The following is a 21,475-nucleotide window of genomic DNA, read 5'->3' as shown; positions in this document are numbered from 1 at the left end:
ATAAAATTTATATAATTTTTTTATAAAATGTTAAAATTTTATTTTAATCCCTGAATTTCATATAAAAATTTTATATAAAATTTTAATTATAATTTTTTTTGTAAATCTAAAATAGTTTAAAGATAAATTTATAATTTAACTTTCGTAGAATTTTTATTATTTAATGACAGAAGAATAATATTTTTGAAAAAAAAAATAAGGGCATTTTAGTCCAAAATACCGGTAATCCAACAATACCTAAGAAAAGGGAGATAATGATATTATATCCGAAATTCCAGCTTTAGGATATTTATGTTAATATTTAAAAATATATTTTAAAATATAAATTAAATATAAAATAAATTTTGTTATTATATTAATATTTTTAATACATTTATTATATTAATATTTTAATTTGGGTTAAATTTGAATTTTAATCTTCGTGATTAAATTCACATAAAATCAAATTTTCATTTAATATTTTAAATTTGGATTTATTATATTAACATTTTAAATTTGAACAATTAAATGAAAAAAATACAGAAACGCTACCGTATGAAGCAAGCGGGACTTTAATTTAAAACTTACTTTTTCTTAAATTGTTCTCTAAAAAAAGGTTAGAAAAGTTCCCGAAATTACAATACTGCCATTCTACCAGCTTCGTTTACAGTCTTCCTCTTCACTTTTGCCGGTCAAATTGGCTTTCTCATTCTCAGATCTATCAAAATACCTTTCCTTTTTTAAAAGCTGAATCTGATTTTCATTTGAAAATCCCTAATGTTAGTTTAGTCCACAATTTCTTTCTTATTTGCGGGGAAGGATTTGTTGGAATTGAATCCAAAATGCAGAGCTCAAATGTGCAGCCAGAAGTTATACTGGAATGGCTTCAAAAGGAAATGGTTTACCGCCCCTTAGGACCCTACAATTCTTCTTCCAACAAGTCGAATTTACCTTCAATCGATTCGCTTCGCATGATTTGTAGAGGAAATATGTTACCCCTTTGGCATTTCTTGTTAACCCGCGTTAAATCCGAGAAAACCGTCCAAAATATCCGGAAGAACATCACCGTGCACGGAGAAGGGGGGAAAGAGTGAGAGTGTTGGAAATTTGGGGCAAGAGGAGGGGAGGAGTAAAGGAGGAGGAGGGAGGAGGAAAGAGAAGGCGGCTGGTTCTGGTGGTATTGGTGGAGGGGAGGGTTCAGGTGCGGCGGAAATTTGGGAAGCAGCGATAAGAGAACGGGAAGCCGCTGCCAAGGAAGTGGAGAGGTTGAAGCATATTGTGAGGAGACAAAGGAAAGATTTGAAGGGTAGGATGTTAGAGGTTTCTAGAGAGGAAGCAGAAAGGAAAAGAATGCTTGACGAAAGGGCCAATTACAGGTTTTTTGCTCCTCAATTTTAATGCCCCCCCCCCCACTTTGTTTTAGAATTGAAAAATGCCTTAGCATTTTCCTAATTAATTTTAACTGCTCACCAATAAATAGTCGATTCAGTTCGAATTTATCTAATAGCTACATTTCACGACATCGGGTTTCATTATTCTTTAGGATTTTTCTTATAATTTGTGGCATTTTAACGTCATTATGGAGGCAGAAGATGAAACTAAACCTTTAATGCTAACTAGATTCATTGTGTTTCTAGAGTTATGGACCATCTTTTTTTGTTTATCGTGTACTTTGTTTGGATTTTTGAAATCAACTATCTCTATTATTTTCTTTATCCTTGTTCTTCCAAGATGATCAAGATCACATTGTTTATCTTTTTTGATCTTGTGGATATGCTGTTTATTATGGACTTGGGTGACCATATGCTCTATTGTCAAGCTGCATTTGAGCTATATTAGTTTACAATAAATAAATGATTGATAGTAGGTTTATGTATTTTAATGAATAAATGAGGACTGGATGTGCATTTTGTTAATCTAAGCATTGATTCTAGACATTATTTTTTTTGTTATGATAAAACTAAGAATGACCTTAGCTTGCTTGAAAGCTGAAGTTACTAGATGTATTTCGTTTTCTCGTCAAATCTCGTTTTCATATCCTGTGTTATTACATACCTTATTGTACTCTAGGCACAAACAAGTGTTGTTGGAAGCTTATGATCAACAATGCGATGAGGCTGCAAAAATATTTGCAGAGTACCACAAACGTCTTCATCAATATGTAAATCAAGCGAGGGATGCTCAAAGATCAAGTGTTGATTCTTCTATTGAAGTAGTTAGCAACTATGGCGGAAACAGTGAGAAGGAAGCTGTATATTCAACTGTTAAAGGAACTAAAGCAGCAGATGATGTCATTCTTATTGAAACAACTCGGGAAAGAAACATTCGAAAGGCATGTGAAACTCTTGCCGAACGCATGATTGAAAAAGTGCGAAATTCTTTTCCAGCATATGAAGGAAATGGGATCCATCTGAGTCCTCAACCAGAAGCTACCAAATTAGGCTTTTATTTCGATGAGGAGATACCTGATGACACTAGCACTGTTATTGTAAATTGCCTAAAAAATCCTCCTCAATTACTTCAGTCAATTACCACACACACTTCAAGGCTTAAAATCCTGATTTCTAGAGAAATAGAGAAAGTTGACGTTAGAGCTGATGCTGAAACCTTAAGGTAGGCTTTTATTTTCGTGTCCTTCTTGTTGGTGGTTATAGGATTTGAGATAAGCTTTGTTGGATTTCCTTCTACTTATCAAGCTTTGTCTAAGCTGTATGGTCACATATAATTAACTGTTTTTGTCTGTGTACTGTTGTTTAGAATCTTACATCTGCAATTTGCTTCTTAGCAACTATTTGCTTGCTTTATTGTTGCACAGAAAATACTACAATTTGTCTAGTTATTCCTTTTATTTAATCCTACTGTTCTTAAAACGAAGAAAATTATGCAGTAAATAAGCCAAAAAGAAATATCATAATGCTGCTACTACTAGGTTAACTTTTATAGTCACATTGTTATAGCTGTCTCATTTTTAGTGAGTGACATGCTTGGGTTCTGTTTTGGTTGCAAACTATATCTTCTCTATGTAAAAGCTTCTATTCTTTAAGTATCTTTAGCTTCTAGTTTCTTTATGGTCAGGCATTTGAGAATGTCTCTGCATTGTGTCTGGAATATGTTGTTGAAAGTTGTTGGCATGCAGACTCCTAGTATCTTTTTTTTCCTATAAATTTTTATTTTTCAATTTATGAGAGGCCAAAACTATATTTTTTGGTTATATCCATATTAAAACGTTTTTTTTTTTGTTCATGCAAATATCTTTTAGTTAAATTTCTTGGTTGCTTGTTTGGTTTGAATGCACCTTGCATTGAATAAAAAGTTATATATTTATCAGGTACAAATATGAGAACAACAGAGTTATGGATGTTTCCGCTCAAGATGCGAGCTCACCCTTAAACTATCAACTTTATGGTAATGGGAAGATAGCAATGGATGATCAACTTCTTGAATGACAGGTCTCGTTTCCTTTTGAGAGTTCAACTTATACAAATTTACTCTTTTACTTGTATCTGACAATGCTTTTGTTAAGAGGATTATGAAACTAGTGGCATTTTCTTTTAAGTTGAATGAATGCTTGTTGGCTGGGATCAACATTGTTAACTCCACTGTTTTCTTATGTTGATTATGCTAAGTCATCCTTTTGTGGTTTGATTTATAAATACATATTTGTTTGCAGAAAGCACATGTTCAACAATTTTTAGCCACTGAAGATGCTCTCAACAAAGCTACAGAAGCTAGGGACTTGTGTCAAAAGCTTATAAAACGTCTACAAGGAGGTAGTGATTTAGTTCCTTCACGCTCTCTTGTTGGAGCTGCAACACAGAATGTTGGCAGTCTTAGACAATTTGAGGTGATTCTTAAGGTTATGAATTACTAGATTTTCCAAGAAAACATGTGTGATTAGATGTTTTTATTGACACCTTTCATCTTGATGTTTATTTACTCATGCTATATTGTACGGTTAATTTCCTCTTTCAGTTGGAGGTTTGGGCCAAGGAGAGAGAGGCTGCTGGGTTAAAGGCAAGCCTAAATACATTAATGTCTGAAATACAGCGGTTGAATAAATTGTGTGCAGAGAGGAAAGAAGCTGAAGATTCATTAAGAAAGAAGTGGAAGAAGATTGAAGAGTTTGACTCGCGTAGATCTGAACTTGAAACCATATATACTACTCTTCTGAAGGCTAATATGGTAAGGTAGTTTGTCCATTTTCATTGTAAAACACAACAGTAGGAACATGTTGGCAGTGCTGCCGGTGCAACTATGATGCTGTTAGATACCAATTATTACTTTTTACCAACTTACGCTTTGCACTGTGGTTGAACTTTTTCAATTATAGGTTAATAATGTTCTTTCTTTCCTCTATCCGTGTTATCTTGGATTACTTCTCTTATTTGTAAGAAAAGATATAGATATATATTTTTTCCAAAAAAAAAGATATAGATATACATGTTCTATTTAATTATCTTGTAAATAGAAAAATCTTTCTTCTTTTATCCAACGGAAATTCTCTATACATATATCCTGTTTCATTTTCTTTTGTTCCAAAATATTAGAGAATATATCTTCTTGTTGGTATCTGTATCCATCTTCTCAAGAAGAGACAAAGGGTTCAAAAGAGGAGAGCTTAGATGTTATACTAGATACTTTGGCTGATAAATGCTGTAATAGTGTTGTAATAATCATGTATAGCTCCGATTAGATGGTATAGTTAGTATCAACAGTTTAAACAAATATCATTTATGTTTTATAACAATGGATTTAAATAGTGGACTTATTTTGTTTGTTTTCTTATTATGGATGCTTTGTCACTTTAAAGAGTTCAGTCTTGACTTTTACCGCACATTATGATCCAACTCAGATATCTAACAGGATTCATTCTGATTTTGGTTGTTTTAAAGGATGCAGCTGCTTTCTGGAACCAACAGCCATTGGCTGCGAGGGAGTATGCTTCCAGCACCATTATTCCAGTTTGCAATGTTGTTGCAGACATTTCAAATCGTGCAAAAGAGTATATTGTTAAAGAATTTTCTGCATTTTATAGAAGTCCTGATAATAGCCTCTACATTCTTCCATCAACTCCACAGGTTTGTAGGACAGCGCACTTCTTTCAGTTGTAAATACAGTAAAAATAAATAAACTATTGAATGATATAGTACGTAGTCAATTTTTTCCCCTGAATAATTTGTTTGTTATTTTATCTTGGATGTAATATGGCATGGCGGTTTGAGTTCCCATTCTTAATAGGATCATAGTCTCGATAGGTGGTTCTGGCACTGATAAAAATATATTCCAAGTTCTCACCTACCATTATTATTTGACCAAATCTTATATTTCTTAATCAATTGCATGTAACTTTTGACATAAACTCGTGGATAGTTGTCTCGGTGGATTTTAACTATGTAGATATTCTCATATTTGATCTGTTGGTTCTTGGAACTTTTGAATGTATGTTTCGTGTTAAGGGAGCTCTACCTTAGTTTTTAAACTCTACCATTTTATGCATATATCTGAGAAATTTAGTAAGATAGCTATTCTTACAAAGAAAACACACAAAGCCATCCTGTATTCCTTTGGTATATATAGGTACAAAGTGTTAAGATTTACAATTTTTAGATGGACTGAAACTCAGAGATAGATACATGATAACTATTTTAGATAGGCCATGACTACAAGATAAATACATGATAAGCACAAAGATAAACACAGATGTTAGAAAATGATCAAAATGGTTCAATCTAATCAACTGATTTATCTGAATTATTTATCTTTTTCAACAATATATTATTTAGATCTGAATTTTTAAAAATAAAATTCTTTGAGCTTATGTTACTCTGACTCGGGTGTTGAGTATCGGATACTATTTGCCTGATACAAGCATGTTGAATTTTTTCCATTATTTGGAGGGTCCTATCTTCATACTCATATCCAAAAATGTGTTGTACACGGGTACTCAAAGGAAAATAAAGAGTCAGAATAATATTTCGAGCCCCTAGAGAATATCTTTGCAGGCTTGACATTATATTTTAGACTCTTTGCTTGCATCATGTAATTATAATTCCTGCATCCCTTAAAATTTTTGCTTGTTTTTAACTCAAGTGGAAGGCCTTTATATATATGCATATTCATTCCTTATTTCTGTTCTGGGTTTAGGTCTGATGCAAATTTAGTTTAAATGAAATCGAATTCTTCATCTTATTTTTAATTTTTTTTATAGGAATAGTAAGCCTCATTAAAAACCTCCCTCTTAGTTGACTCTAGAAAAGAGTAACTAGCGGAAGGAGAAAAAGAGTGCCTCAATTTATTATATAGAGAAACTATTACAATAAAATACACCAATGCATTTAGGGCAGAAGATAAAAACTAAAAACCTTAAAGCTGCCTATAAAACTACCCTTACAATCAACCAATCCCCTCCTTAGCTAGTTTATCAGCCTCCCAATTACAGCCCCAAGGAATCAATCTAATAATAATCGCCCTCTCTAAAACTAAGGACACAATATCCAAATCAATGGAACTGAAGACAATAGGAGCAGAATTAGGTGACAAGATCCAGTCTACTGCAGATTTGCAATCACTTTCTAAGATCAGTCTTCCCTTCACAGCCCAATCTGATGATAGAAGCATGTCTATGCCTTTCTTAATAGCTTTCAACTCAGCCAAAGGAGGAGGGCTTGGATCAACACTAACAGAGAATGTTGATAAAATAAGACTGTTACAGTCTCTCAAAATATCTCAAATTCCACCAGTCCACCCATCATACTTAATTGCCCATCAACATTAAATTTATAAAAATCTGGTAGGGGAGGATGCCATCTTTGTATCAAACTTCTGTGAACCTGCTGATAAAACAAACTGTCTGCAAGAGAGGGGTCCCTACCAACAAATAAACTTGTATTTGGACTTGGGGAAACTTAGCTAGAAACCATTTAGCCAACCTAAATCTTATAAGGAAGAAGAGATAGGTTATATCAAAGCTCATATTATCAAAAACAATTGAATTCCTTGCTTTCCAAATAGACCATAGAACTACTCCCGGGATGAAATTCCATATGTTCAAATTAATCTTTAATTCCGACCATGAACTTAACAAAACTTGTGGATCATGAGGCAAAGCTGTATATATATCCCACATCCTGAAAAATTTGTTCCAAAGATCCCCTGCAACTGAACATGAGATAAAAAGATGCTGGACTGTTTCTTTGTTCTTTTGACAAAGTGGGCATAGAACGTCTTCCAAAGGAACCCCTCTTTTCCTCAGCTCTGTTTTGACTGCCAATTTATGGTGAGAGATTTGCCAAAGAAAGGTTTCTACTCTTGGAGGAGCCAAACCTGACCAAACCCACTTTTTCCAGAAAAAACACACTCCAAGATTATTTGATAATGCCAACCTGCAGGATTTCACCGAGAAGTGACCATCCCCCTTCCCATACCAAGAAAGAAAGTCCTCCATTGAATCAGATAAATCAAAACAATTAAGTGTTGACATTAATTCAACCCATTGGTTCAATTCCCAATCACATAAGTTCCTTCTAGTTTGAACATTCCACACCCAGCCATTTACATCAAAGCTGCCAAAATCCGCCACCTTACCTGTTTTATTATTTTATAATGCAAAGATCCTGGGAAATTGAGTCTTCAAGGGTGAGTTATTAACCCAAGCATCATTCCAGAACGAAATAGACTTGCCATTTCCCAATTGAATCCTAGTATGAGACCTCAAACATCCTCCAATATCATAATTTTTCAAATAATTGTTCACAATTCCTTTCCAAATCCAAGAATCTTGAGGTGAAACTACATTGTCAATTGACAGGGATAAGTTACTAACGTTGAGTTTACTGCACATCATCTTTTTCCAAAGGGATTCTTTTTCATTTGCAAATTTCCACACCCATTTGCCCAACAAAGCTCTATTTGTGATGTTCACATCCAAAATTCCCAAGCTACCATCTTCCAAAGGTTTACAAACTGACTTCCAATTAACCCAGTGAATACGACTTTTATTTGATCCTTCCCCCCAAAGAAAGTTAGCCATCAATGTATTAACCTTCTGCCTAACTTTGAACGGCATTTTAAAAATAGATAAGAAAAAAATCGGTAGCGAAGATAGCACCGATTTTATAAGCACCAATATGCCCGCCATTGACAATGAAGAGGCCTTCCAATCAGTTAATTTCTTATTAAAATTCTGTAAAACCGGCTCCCAAAGAACTTCAGAATTTTTCTTTGCACCTATAGGTAGGCCAAGATACTCCATAGGAAAACAACCCACTGAGCAGCCAATAGCAGTAGCCCATTCATTTAATATAGTAGCTTCAACATTAATACCGAACAAATTACTCTTAGAAAGGTTTAAATGTAACCCTGTCATTAAACTAAAAATCCTCAGCACTCTCTTGATATTCTGGATATGTGTAAAAGAGTCATGGCAGAACAAAATAAGGTCATCTGCGAACTGTAAGTTAGTCAGTTGGAAAGGATTAACTGACCTACCGGTATCAAACCCATGAAAAAGTCCCAAATCAGAAGCTTTAATCAACATTAGATGTAGAAGTTCACCAATTAAATTAAACAATAGAGGGGAAAGACTACAACCTTGTCTTAACCCTTTTGCCATTGTGAATTCCTCAGTAGGAGAACCATTTACTAGAACAGAAATTGATGCATAAGATAGGCAGTAAGCAATCCACGAAACCTATTTCTCTCCAAAACCCATAGCTTTCATTAATTTAAGGAGAATCGGCCATTTCACCGTATCATAAACTCTACGAAAATCAACTTTTAAGACTACCCCCTTCCTACCTTGCTTCTCATCTTATTTTTAATAAATTGCAAATTCCAATTACATGCCTCTCTTTTTTGTTTCATTTCTTCAACTTCAGGCTCTTTTAGAGTCCATGGGTGCTAGTGGATCTACGGGACCTGAAGATGTGGCTGCTGCAGAGAAAAACGCTTCCTTGTTGACTGCAAGGGCTGGTGCCAGGGATCCATCAGCAATTCCATCCATATGTCGTGTTTCAGCTGCTCTTCAATTCCCTGCTGGTGAGTTTTGTTCTCCAATGAAGCAGGCTTGATTCATAGCAGCCCTGGTTGTGATTTTGAGTTGACTTGTGACAGTGCTGGTGGTGTTTGATTGACTGTGGGGGTTGAATAAATTGTTAACTAACATCATTTTTGGTTTCTACCAAAACAAAAAGAATTTATTTGGTTTATTAACCAAAGAGTTCTCCTTTCAAATCACCTTCTAATACTCAGAAGTTTGATTATTTGCTTGGTTGAGTTGAGGATTTGAATGATCATAAAGCCCATTTAAATGTCTATTTTATTTCTTTCAGTTGTAATTGTTTTCTATCTAATGGCATTGTTTGGTTAGGTTTGGACGGTTCTGATGCTGGTTTGGCATCAGTGTTGGAGTCTCTAGAGTTCTGTTTGAAGCTTCGTGGTTCTGAGGCTAGTGTCTTGGAGGAATTGGCAAAGGCAATAAATTTGGTCCATATTCGGCAAGACCTTGTTGAAAGTGGTCATGCGCTATTGAACCATGCTTACCGTGCTCAACAAGAATATGCAAGGTAATAAATTACTGTTTATCTTCTTGGAAGTTACAATTGTATAGAAGTCATCTGTTTTTCCTTTTCCCCTCTCTTTGTTTGTATAAGTAGATAGTGCTTCATCTGAAATCGATTTGGCTATTCTTTCTTAGGCATCATGTGGTTGTTGCTTTTATGTTTGTCATTTGCTTTTCAAAAAAAAAAAGTACACTTGGATACAAAGTCGAAAACTGTTTTTAAATAATTAAAAGTGAGTAATTATTTTTGTTAAATATGGTGAACTATATGATTTTACTATCAAATCACTCATAAGTGTGTTAAATTTTAGTATTTTTTGATTAATTATTGTTTTGTCATTTGTTTTTTTCTCACTTCATATTACCTTTTAAGAAGCAGAAGAAAAATATAAAAATACAAATAGTAAAAGAAACAACCATGATAATGTTTGACATACATTTTTGGACAGAGTATATATATGAAGTGGTAGATTCTTGTATTAGATGTAGTCTTATACAATTCTTATTATTATTTGTTGTGTGCCTTCTTGCTGCATGATGCAGGACAACAAATTATTGTTTGAATTTGGCTGCCGAGCAAGATAAGATTGTCGCAGAGAAATGGCTATCTGAACTTAGATCTGCAGTTTTGAATGCTCAGAAGTGCTTGGAGGACTGCAAATACGTGAGGGGTTTGGTAAGTAACGGCATTATTGTTTTGGCCATATCATTACAGCTCTTGCTATGTGCATGTGTATTCTACTGTTTTCTTCAGTTTATATGCAACCTATTTGAATATTAGTATGGTAAAAAGAAAGAAATCAATTGGTTTTTTGATAATCATGAGTGCGGGTTGGAGTTGTGAATCAGAGTGAGGTAGGGAGCAGTGTGATAGACTGGTTATTTACTGGGGACGATGTTTCTGGCCATAGCAATGACCTTATTTGTTTGTTTATTTATTTATTGTGAGAAGAGAAACAAGGGAAAGGGGATTGGGAATTGGGAATTGAACTTGTTTATATCAAAATACAAGGTCTATGCTATTCAAGCACTCTCTTTTCCTTAAAGTACCAGTGTTAAACTTATGTGTCCGACGTGTACCTACATACACTCTATTTTCCATAGATTTGCCTTCATTCTTTAACATCGTGTTGCAGCTTGACGAGTGGTGGGAGCAACCGGCATCAACTGTTGTTGATTGGGTTACAGTTGATAGACAGAATGTTGGAGCTTGGCATTCTCATGTAAAGCAACTTCTTGCATTTTATGATAAGGAAGTTTTGTGAAACTTTGTTTGCTTACTGGGAAACACACTTTCTACACTAAAGCCCTGTACGTGTATGTAGTAGTATGGTTTGAATTTCCCAGAAGAAAACACTATAAAAACACAAGTTACCTCTCTTTGTGTTGTAAAGAGATTTTTGCCAACTTGTGAAATGATCATCTGCTTACAATGTAGCTTTCTTTTCAGCAGTGATTCATAAAATCATATCTAAATTTACTTTTGTTTCAGTTTGAACAATGTAGATATCTCAATTCGTTACTCGAATTTGCTTTATTTACAAGGTGGTTCAAATGTTTGATGGATACTATTTTTTAAAATTAATTATGGTTTTGGACAACAATATTCGAATAGTAAATTATTTTAAGATCAAATTCCAATTCAAATATTAAAAATTTATAAATATTTGATTAGTTGTCCCCTATTTGCAAAAAGCAGGATGAAATATGAAGAACATGATCCAGCAAAAATAATTACATTCTCGTGAATAATTCCTCATACTTCTCATGGCATCGGCACATGATATCTGTGGCTGCTCGTCATCATGCAGGAACCACTCCAACTATCCAATATTGTTGAATTTATAACATCAAATTCAATAGAACCAATTCTATAATTGTAAATCTAATTCCCAACCATCTCCAAATTCAAACCTCCATCCCCAAATCATACATTCCTTTTGATACTCTACACTTTACAGTTCACTGGTTTTTGCATGAATGATATAAAGAAGGTTGATAGGCTGCACTATAAAAATTGCTCCAAGTTCAGGGCATTAATTCAGAACAAAAAAAAAAAGGAAAAGAAAACAGAGGTATTTGAAGAGATTTGAAAGATGAAAATCACTTGGTTTTCCTTAATATTGTTGCTTACTTTAACAATCAATAATCTATCAGAGGCTAGTCATGGACATAAGCTACATTCTGCTGTTGTTTCTGGATCTGTTCACTGTGATATTTGTTCCCAAGATTTCTCAAAAGCCCATCATTTCATTCCTGGTCAGCTGTTTTACTACTTGCGAGATTTTTGTATTTTGATCTGTTTAGTTTGATTTTTTTTCTGGGATTTTGTTTCTGCAGGTGCATCAGTTGCAGTGGAATGTAAAGATGGGGATACGAGGCTGATTTTTCGACAAGAAGTGAAAACCGACCAGCACGGAGAATTCAAAGTTCGTTTGCCATTCTCAGTAACCAAAAAAGTGAAGAAATCAAGAGATGTTCAGTGAAACTTGTGAGAAGCAGTGAGCCATACTGTGCAGTGGCCTCATCTGCAACTTCATCATCACTACACCTCAAGTCATCAAACCAAAGAACCCACATTTTCTCAGCTGGGATTCTCAGTTTCAAGCCACAGAAACAACCAAAAACATGAAACAAGAAACCAAAAGTTGCAGATTCCAAGGAATCCAACACCAAAAGCACCATGGAATTTGGGGAACCAAACTATCCCATATTTCCACCTCCACTCCAAGACCCTGCAACAGTACCACAGCCAACTCCATTGCTTCCCAGTCTGCCACCATTACCACAACTCCCTCAACTCCCCCCTCTCCTCCTACCCCTTCCATTGCTCCCTATTCCACCCATTCCTGGAAAGAATTAGACATCTCAAACTGTGATATTAATCAATATGAAAGCGCAGCCTAATTTGTAAAACCAACCAAATATCACTCTTCTACTTTCTGTCGTATCAGAATTATTATGTTGAAGTTCACTAGTTGTCATGTTGACCACTCTATTTCCCTTCATTTAAGATTTGTAATTTAACGTGGTTTACATTTAATGGAAAATTTTAATCTGATCTATGTAATGTGAGTTTGATATTTCAGAATTTAATGCAAAACTGATAGTAAAAATGTGAGTTTGTAATGCTCACAATGTGGACTTCTATGAGAGAATGTTGAGCACATTCTTTGTTCTTATCCCACCGATAAATAATCCAACACCAACATTGTTTAAAAGTACTCCAACTTACCCGTGAATCCAGAAAAGAACAAAAAAAAAAAATTAATTGACAGATCCATTTTCTTTCATTTTATTTATACTAAACAAATCTTTAATATTCAACCGCTTTGGTGACGACTTTTTTTTTATGTAAATGAATTAATGATTATCTCTACTTCACAAAGGATGCGAAATTACTGAACGAACTACAAATTACAGTGTCATCTTCAAGTTGACACCAATGTCATTGGGGTGACTCGTGGACTTATTCTGTGGCTACTCCAAAAGGTCTCGTGAACCAAAGGTGAAACAAGTTCCTTATAAGCACCATATCCTTGTTCCAGGAAGGAAAACAGAGTTGAAAGATGTGTGGGTTTCTCTTAACATTGCTGCTCAGTTTCTTCATTTTTAATGTTACCTCATAGGGTAGCCATGGATCAGCTGCTGTTGTTGTTGGAACTGTGTATTGCGACACGTGTTTCCACCAGGATTTTCCAAGGGCCACCCATTTCATTTCAGGTTTTATATTTAATTATTAGCTGCAATTCACCTATGTTTCTTCTCAACCCTGTTCTGTCTGTAGGTGCAACTGTTGCAGTGGAATGCAAAGATGTCGAGAGTCCAAGGCCAAGCTTTCGGCTACAAGTGAAAAGTAACAAACATGGCGAGTTCAGAGTTCGTTTGCCGTTTCCAGTGAGCAAACACGTGAAGCAAATCGAGGGGTGTTCGGTGAAATTGATTAAAAGCAGTGAACCATATTGTGCGGTGGCTTCGTCGGCAACTTCTTCTTCACTCCATCTCGAGTCAAGGAAGCAAGGAGCTCATGTTTTCTCAGCTGGGGTTTTCACCTTTAAGCCATTGAAACAACCTTTCTTGTGTAACCAGAAACCGAGTGTTGATAGCTTGAAACAACTCAAAAACAAACCACCACCGTTATCTATTCACCCGAATCAGCTTCTGCCTCCGCCACTGCTTCCTCCAAACCCACTTCAGCCACCGCCATTGCTTCCTCCAAACCCACTTCAACCACCGCCATTGCTTTCTCCAAACCCACTTCAGCCACCGCCAGCTCCGCTAGTTCCAAATCCACTTCAGCCTCCACCAGCACCGGTTACACCATCTTTGCCGCCAATTCCAGGGCTAACTCCTCCACCATCTCCGCCGCCGTCACCATCACCCGGATTCCCGTTTCCTCTTCCACCATTTCCTTTCACTCCTGTTCCTCCCTTCCCTGGCGTCCCCCCAGCGAATCCCAATAATACCTTTTTAACATTCTTGTCAGTCTCTTGTAATTTGTCCTAAACGCAAATTCCCAATAATAATCACTGTGTCACAATTATCGTACCATAATAAATTAAATCCTGGAGTATTCAAATCCAGGATACAAATTGTAATTTTGGAGATGTCATTAAGCACTTTTGATTATCTAACATGCTGAGATGGGGAATCCATTTCACCCAACTTAATAATGAAAGGAAAGTACGGTACCAACAATGGGTTTTGAAATGTGAGAATAAAAAACACAAGAAGAAAAAATATTACCAAATTTGTAAATTTAGGAGTTCATGATTAGCTAAGGCCACATTTCTTCCATGTTTTTCCTTTTACTTTTGTGATCACAGTAAATAGTAATAAGAAAATAGCTTAGTTTTCCTACTTGATGCAGATTGCACACCATATTTCTGCATAAATTTACTGCTGATTATATCGCATTTGTTTCTGATGCCAACTCTCGCCCTGCAGTTTCCGCTTCTTGTTACGATCATCAGCATTATCACTTGGACCCTGAGCAGTAAGTTGGCAATAGAAGATTATTCACACACAAAAATTTAAGTTAATATTATAACAAACTTATAGTTTTATCATCTCCGACAATAATAGTTTGTAGCATTCCTAAAGAGATAAATCACTTACAGATACATTAACAGCAGGTTCTTCTGATGATCCTGGTCTTTGAGTGTTGATCTGACTGATGTTGCTATTGCCATTAATCTTGTTTTTATCGTTATGAGCTTTGTTTTTGGAATTGATTATTTGAAGAAGAATGCCTGAATCAGATCCTGCAACATAGTTATTTTTCTTTTCAAATTTAGTGTAGCATGAACCTCTTTCTTTTTTCCATTTTCGTTTAGAATGAAATCAAAGCTACTTTTGCATAGAATGCATGGATCGTGATACAAGAACAAAGCCAAGTTTTCCGAAAGTACCAAGACGAGACTCGATGGCGATCTGTGCGACTAACTGTTCTGCTTCTTTCTTGCTTCGGCAAACTCTGCCACGATAAGTTTCACCATCGAAAACCAATGAAGATAGATAAACTGGGTGCAGCTTATCCTGTTGGATAGTTGTGTATTTAGGACTCGTTAGATTCAGCCTAAAAGCAAACTCATTAAGGATTGATTTACAACATTTTGGACCCTACACAAAAAGGGTTCACTTGGTCAGAAATTAGAAAACAAAACCAAGTTAAATGGTTGTAAAATGTTCAAGTTTCTTTATAGTACCCGATAAAGAGCAGAAGTGGTGAGCTTCTTGTTCTCTTCCATGGTTGCACTGGTTTGTGTGATGGCTTGAAGAGCAATTTTGGCAATGTTTTGCTCCGCTTGTTTCCTGTGTGGGAAAGTTTGGTGAGAAGTGTAAGTGGTTCGATCGACACGAACCGTGGCCCTGAACTTCGGGGCATGAGGGAACCCTTCGCTGCTGCTCTCGTAAACCGGAAGATCTAGCTCTGATTTCTGAGCATATTCTTGTAAACGATTCTTATGCAACAGATGCTCTGGTAATCCTGAATAAACCACATCAAAATGTTCTTAATATCCCACATCGATTACTAAATGTATTAGTTTAGAAGAACACAAACAAACCTTGGCTCATTATGGCCTTTCTCTTTGCAATTGTATAATACTAAGTTGCAGAAGCAGAAGGAACTGAATTCAAAAAGCATGGCTCAATGAAAATGTCTTGTACACTTAAAGGGACGGTCTTGATTTGTCTACTGTAAGTGAAATTCATCCGACGGTCCATATCGAGACATTTGGTGGGTTAAACTTTATTACTCCAAAGTACTAACAACAGGACAATGAACATCCTATTCTAATGGGATATTTGTAGAAGAAAAGAGGAACCGTATAATTCATTTTTTTTAAATGTTGGCTAAATAAATTTAGAGTATAATATACAAATAGTCACTAAGCTATGTTGAGTTATCTTTTCGGTCATTGAAATTTTGAAATTTATAAACAAAAAATTAAACTTATCGTGATACTACAAAATGATCATTATATGTTATAAAGTAGTGATAAATTTTGATAAATTAAGGATTATTTTGTAATAATTTGATAGTTTAGTGCCTATTTTGTAATAGTTTGACAAATTACAATCATTCTATAATCATTTATAAAATTTAATTATCATTTTATCATTTTGAAATTTTAATGATAAAAATATCATTTCAGTATAGTTCACCCATCAATGGTATACTTTACCCATAATTTACGGCAATAAATAAAAGTATTAGAATTTCACATTCAATTAGTTTATCTTCAAAATTATATTACTAAAAATTGATACACATTTTGATTATCTACACATGATATCTAACTTTATACTCCATTAACATTTTAAAGTTGTGTAAATAAATGATTTTTAATAATATAATAAGTATTTTTAAATTTATGCAAGTAGAATACATATTGACATCCTTTGCTAATAGGAGTATGTAAAATAATCCGATCCGCATATTTTGAATATTTGATCTACTTTTTTTTAATAATTCAGATTAAATATTATTTTTTTGTATAATTAGAATGAATACGGATCGAACAAATTTTAATTTTAAATTATCTGGAAATTCAAAAATTTATGAACCTTTAAATTATATTATAGATAGCCTCCCTAATCTCTAGTCCAATAAAAGTTAATCCAAAAGACAACCCAATCGAGTAACCCTCTAACTTAACTAAGAATGTATAAGGAAAGACAACTTAATATAACACTAATAAAATATATTATAGAAAATATTAATTTTAACATTTCCGTTAGAGTACTACTTAAAATGTTATTTTTCCTACCGAAAATATAATCGGGTATACTTAAAATATTATTTTTTACCGAAAATATTAATATCGAAAATATTCATTTTAGATTTTAGGTAACAAAATTCCTAAATTCCCTCCAGTTTCACACACAAACTTCTCACGCACACGCATGACAATAAGAGATACTTATATCTCAAAATTCCCAAATCCCCTCATCTACTCCTTTCTGGTCTGTGGCTGTAAATATTAAACAGTTCCAAAAACATAGAAATTGTGGTTACATCCTGTTGAAAGTATTAGTTCAAAGTTTGGCAACCAACTTTGAAAAAATGGTTTTCAAAGTTTGGTAAATGTTTCTTTGAAAATAGTTTTTCAAAGTTTGGTAGATGTTTGTTGAAAAATGAGATAATTACAAATAGTCATTGCACTTTAAGGTACTTACAGATTAGTCCTTAAGCTTCAACTATAAATACCCTAACCCATTTAGCTTCAATATTATCCCAAAATCATTTCTTTCTCCCAATACTAGAGAGTTTTCTTGTGAGTAGTGAGTGTTTTGTAAACACCTGTAAATTTTCTCTCTTAGTAAAAGATCTGCAACAGTCTGGAGACGTAAGCAAATTGACTTAACTCCGTTATCAATTTCGGGTATTATTTTTTCGCTTTTATTTCGCATTCTCACTAATTTGGTTATAGAGAAATTGTTTCATTTATTTCCCAACAACTGGTATCAGAGCTTTTGGTTGTGAATTTGTCAATTTTTGCGAGGTTACTATTCACATAAATAGTAAATTTCGTGAATAGTAAAATTTGGTTGGCGATACGAATTTGTCGACGGAGATGTTCTAATACACGATGATTGTCAAGAATTGTCAGAAACGATCCAAACAAAACCAGATTCGAGTGAGAGCGATGGCTGCAGACGAATGGAATGTGAAAATTGAAAAGTTCGATGGTGCGGACTTTGGCTTTTGGAAGATGCAGATTAAAGATTTTCTGTACCAAAAAAATCTATATCAACCTCTCTCAAGAAAGCAACCAGAGGGCATGAAAAATGAAGATTGAGTTCTTCTCGACAGACAAGCCCTCGAGTTATTCGACTGACGTTGTCCCGAAATATTGCTTTTAACATAGCAAAGGAAAAGACCACGGCGGATCTTATGGCGGTTCTCTCCAGCATGTATGAGAAGCCATCGGCCTCAAACAAAGTTCACTTGATGAGGCGATTATTCAATTTGCGGATGACGGAAGGTGCATCAGTGGCTCAACACCTAAATGAACTCAACACAATCACAACCCAGTTGAGTTCCGTGGAAATTGAATTCGATGATGAAGTTCAAGCTTTAATTCTCTTATCATCTCTACCAGACAGTTGGAATGCTACTGTTACAACGGTCAGCAGCTTGTCGGGAAACAACAAATTAAAATTCGACGATGTTCAAGATCTTGTATTGAGTGAAGAAATTCGACGGAGAGAATCAAGTGAAGCATCAAGCTCCTCAGCCTTGCTCACGGAGTCTAGAGGGAGAACTTCAGAAAGAAATTCAAATCGTGGCAGATCGAAATCCATAAGGGGAAAATCAAGAACGGGAAAAAAAGATTTTACCTATTATAATTGTGGCAAGAATAGTCACTTTAAAAGAGATTGGCGAGCACTGAAGAAAGATACCGGCGCACAGGAATCTGCCAACATAACAGAGGAGACAAGCGATGCCATGATTCTAAGCGTCAACAGTCCGATTGAATCATGGATCTTGGATTCAGGGGCATCTTTAAAGGAAACGTCCGATTAAAGTTGCCAAACCATACCACCTGTACGCTGAAAGGAGTAAGACATATTCTTGACCTCAAAAGAAATTTGATTTCTGTAGGACAGCTTGATAGAGAAGGATATAGTACAACCTTTTCAAGCTGTAAATGGAAGATTACCAAATGAGCACTCGTCATTGCTCGTGGTAAGAAGATTGATACTCTCTATGTAACCTCAAACTTAGAGAATATCATTGCAGTAGTAGATGCTGATGAAAAATCAAACCTATGGTACCAAAGGCTTGACCATATGAGCGAGAAAGGGATGAATACACTTTTATCAAAAGGGAAGCTGCCGGATCTAAAGAGTGTAGATGTCGGACTATACGAGGATTGCATCTTTGGTAAACAAAAAAAATTCAGTTTTGCAAAGATTGGCAAGATACCCAAGGCAGAAAAGTTAGAGTTGGTTCATACTGATGTATGGGGACCATCTCCAGTTCTATCTCTTGCAGGATCACTATATTATGTCACCTTCATCGATGATTCTACAAGGAAGGTGTGAGTTTATTTTCTGAAGAAGAAAACAGAAGTCTTTGATACATTCAGAAAATGGAAGACCATGGTGGAAAATGAGACTGGTCTGAAAGTCAAGCGGTTGAGGTCTGACAATGAATGAGAGTATAGAAATAGTAGATCAGAGATTTGCGTGCAAACATTGGGATCAAGATGGAGACAACAGTTCCATGACACCGCAGCAGAATGGTGTAGCAGAGCGCATGAACAAAACTCTAAATAAACGTATCAGAAGCATGAGGATACATGCCGGATTGCCAAAATTGCTATGGGCTGAAGCTATCAACACTGCAACTTACCTGATCAACCGTGGGCCCTCAGTTCCTTTGGATGGCAGAATACCAGAGGAAGTTTGGAGCAAGAAATAAATAAACCTTTCACACTTAAGAGCGTTTGGTTGTATTTCTTATGTACACATAAATTATGCTGAAAGAAGCAAACTTGATGCCAAGTCCAACAAATGCATCTTTGTTGGTTATGGTGGTGATGAGTTCGGATACCGATTTTGGGACTACGAAAATCAGAAGATCATCAGAATAAGAGATATCATTTTCAATAAAAATGTGATGTACAAAGACAGGTCAACCATAGAATCAAGTAGCTCCAATACCGAAGCTGAAACAAAGGAATTTGTTGAGTTTGAGGAGATTTCTGGAAATGATGTTCAGATCAGTCCTGAAGCTGTTCAATAAGAACCAGACACACCAGAACTGAGACGCTCCTCCAGAATTCCTAAACCAACTCAACGTTATTCGCCTTCTTTGCACTACTTGTTGCTGACTGACAATGGTGAACCAGAGTGCTATGATGAAGCAATACAGGTGGAGGATTCAGTCAAGTGGGAGTCTTCCATGAAAGATGAGATTGACTCGCTTATGTCAAATCAGACGTGAGAATTAGCTGAATTACCACTAGGCAAGAAAGTGCTCCATAACAAGTGGATTTACAAGATCAAAGAAGAGCTTGATGGGAGAAAACGCTACAAGGCAAGATTGGTTGTCAAATGTTTTCAGCAAAAAAAAGGTATTAACTACAATGAAATTTTCTCTCCAGTCGTGAAACTGTCTACAATCAGACTGATGTTGAAAATTGTAGTTGCAGAGAATTACATCATGAGCAGTTAGATGTAAAGACAATTTTCCTTCATGGTGATTTGGAGGAAGAAATCTATATGAGACAGCCAGAAGGCTTCATAGAGACAGGCAAGAAAAACCTGGTATGCAGGTTGAAAAAGAGCTTGTATGGTTTAAAACAAGCTTCTAGACAGTGGTACAAGAAGTTTGATAGTTTCATGAGTAGCAACAATTTCACCAGATGCCAAGCAGATCATTGTTGCTATATCAAGAAGTTCGAAAACAACTTCATTATTTTATTGTTGTATATTGATGACATGCTTGTTGCAGGTTCAAACATGCAAGAGATTATAAACTTGAAGCAAAAATTGTAGAAGCAGTTTGCAATGAAAGATCTGGGCACTGCAAAGTAGATTCTTGGGATGAGGATCAAGAGAGACACACAGTCAGGGACTTTGATGTTATCACAGGCTGAGTACATCAAGAAAGTATCTCTAGGTATGCAAGATGCTAAACTAGTAAGTACACCTTTAGGTGTTCATTTTAGACTCTCCAAAGAACAGTCACCAAAGACGGAGGAAGAACGTGCACACATGATGAATGTGTCGTATGCCTCAGCAATTGGAAGTCTGACGTATGCCATGTTTGTACTAGACCAGATATTGCTCATGCAGTGGGAGCTGTTAGTAGGTACATGGATAATCCAGGCAAGGTACACTAGAAAGCTGTCAAATGGATCCTCATATATCTACGGGATACTACAAACAAAGCACTTTGTTTCAAAGGTGGAGATACGATACTGACAGGCTATGTAGATGCTGACTTAGCCGAAAATGTTGATATCAGAAGGAGCACTACAGGGTATGTCTATACTCTATGAGGTATTGCAGTGAGTTGGATTTCTCAACTACAAAAGATAGTTGCTCTCTCCACAACTGAAGCAGAATATGCCGTTGTTACGTAAGCCAGCAAGGAGATGGTTTGGCTCCAAAGTTTCTTAAAAGAGTTAGGCAAGAAACAAGATAACAATGTCTTGTATTGCGACAGTCAAAGCACTATCCATCTAGCAAAGAATCCATCTTTTTATTCCAGGATGAAGCACATACAATTGCGATATCATTTTATCCAGTCTCTTTTGGAAGAATGGATTTTGAAACTTGAAAAGATTAGTGGAGCTCAAAATTCGACAGACATGTTGACAAAGACGGTGACCACGAACAAACTGAAGTTGTGTTCAACTTCAGTTGACATGCTAGAATAACAAGACTAGAAATGCTGTTGCATCGATCGAGGTGTGA

General features: G+C 35.5%; 1 long non-coding RNA gene and 2 pseudogenes across 1 annotated transcript; 2 read left to right on the top strand and 1 right to left on the bottom strand.

Moving 5' to 3' along the window:
- The first annotated feature begins 606 nt into the window (after positions 1 to 606).
- Positions 607 to 10,961, top strand: LOC120127150 (annotated as a pseudogene).
- A 618-nt stretch (positions 10,962 to 11,579) lies between these two features.
- Positions 11,580 to 14,068, top strand: LOC120126958 (annotated as a pseudogene).
- A 322-nt stretch (positions 14,069 to 14,390) lies between these two features.
- Positions 14,391 to 15,155, bottom strand: LOC120126985. Its single transcript, XR_005516496.1, has 3 exons — positions 14,950 to 15,155; positions 14,657 to 14,802; positions 14,391 to 14,527 (listed from the first exon to the last, which is right to left on the bottom strand). It is a non-coding gene; the product is annotated as an uncharacterized LOC120126985 (long non-coding RNA).
- Positions 15,156 to 21,475: the final 6,320 nt, after the last annotated feature.

The sequence above is a fragment of the Hibiscus syriacus genome, unplaced genomic scaffold, assembly GCF_006381635.1.
Source record: "Hibiscus syriacus cultivar Baekdansim isolate YM2019G1 unplaced genomic scaffold, ASM638163v2 tig00110462_pilon, whole genome shotgun sequence".
In the NCBI taxonomy this organism is placed as follows: domain Eukaryota; kingdom Viridiplantae; phylum Streptophyta; class Magnoliopsida; order Malvales; family Malvaceae; genus Hibiscus; species Hibiscus syriacus.
This window is presented reverse-complemented; position numbering and strand designations above follow the sequence as displayed.